Genomic DNA, 1,034 nt, shown 5'->3' with positions numbered 1-1,034 from the left:
TTTTTTTTTTTTGAGACAAAGTCTCACTATGTCGCCCAGGCTGGAGTACAGTGGCACAATCTCAGCTCACTGAAAGCTCCGCCTCCCGGGTTCACGCCATTCTCCTGCCTCAGTCTCCCAAGTAGCTGGGACTACAGGTGCCCACCACCGCGCCCGGCTAATTTTTTGTATTTTTTAGTAGAGACGGGGTTTCACCATGGTCTCGATCTCCTGACCTAGGCCTCCCAAAGTGCTGGGATTACAGGCGTGAGCCACGGCGCCCAGCCAAGTCCTAGTCTTGATCTAGAGATCAAGGCCCAACTGAATGCTGCCTCCTCCTGGAAGCCTTCCTTGCTGCTTGCATTGTCTATCTTGGAAGCCCCATACTCTCTCTCGAGCTCTGTGTCCTTCTGATGGGAGCTCTGCCTACATCACCCTGGAGCCAGAATCAAGTCTTATCTTAGCCCAGGAGCTCCAAGAAGGCAAAGGCTGCGTCTGGGGGGCCTGAGCTCAGGGAATGTGTGGAGAGACACAAGTGTGGCTGTGGGGGCTGATCGGAAATGGGTGATGTGGAGAGCTGAGCCCTCCAGGGTGGGCGCCTTGTGGGGGCTGGAAGCAACAGACAGGGGTGCCGGGGATGTCGGGAGCATTGTTTGGGGCCTGGGCCTGTGATTCGCTGGTAGCTGGTGGGGATGGTGAAGCCTAGGACTCTAGTGGGTGCCAGCCAAAGACCTGGTGGGGGTGCCACCCTGGGGCTGGGGGTGAGGACGCATCCAGGAGTCCAGCCTCTGGTCATAGCTGTTGGTGAACCGACTGCAAAACTCATTGCCCAAGAGTTTTGGCAATGACCTTGGTTCCTCACCCCACTCAGGGGCAGTCACTGCCTTCCACCTCCTGTGCAGACGGCTCGCTCAGAAGGCACCATCATCCTTGTGCTGGGAGGCTGGGGGGGATGGAGTGGGGGAGGCCGGGCCAGAGGGGCCACTCTGGTGCCCTCCTGCCCAGGAGAACTAGGAAGCCAGGAGTCCTGGCTAAGCTGCAGCCTGGGATGACCC

The sequence above is a fragment of the Mandrillus leucophaeus genome, unplaced genomic scaffold, assembly GCF_000951045.1.
Source record: "Mandrillus leucophaeus isolate KB7577 unplaced genomic scaffold, Mleu.le_1.0 Scaffold240, whole genome shotgun sequence".
NCBI lineage: Eukaryota > Metazoa > Chordata > Mammalia > Primates > Cercopithecidae > Mandrillus > Mandrillus leucophaeus.
Note: the sequence above shows the minus strand (reverse complement) of the source record.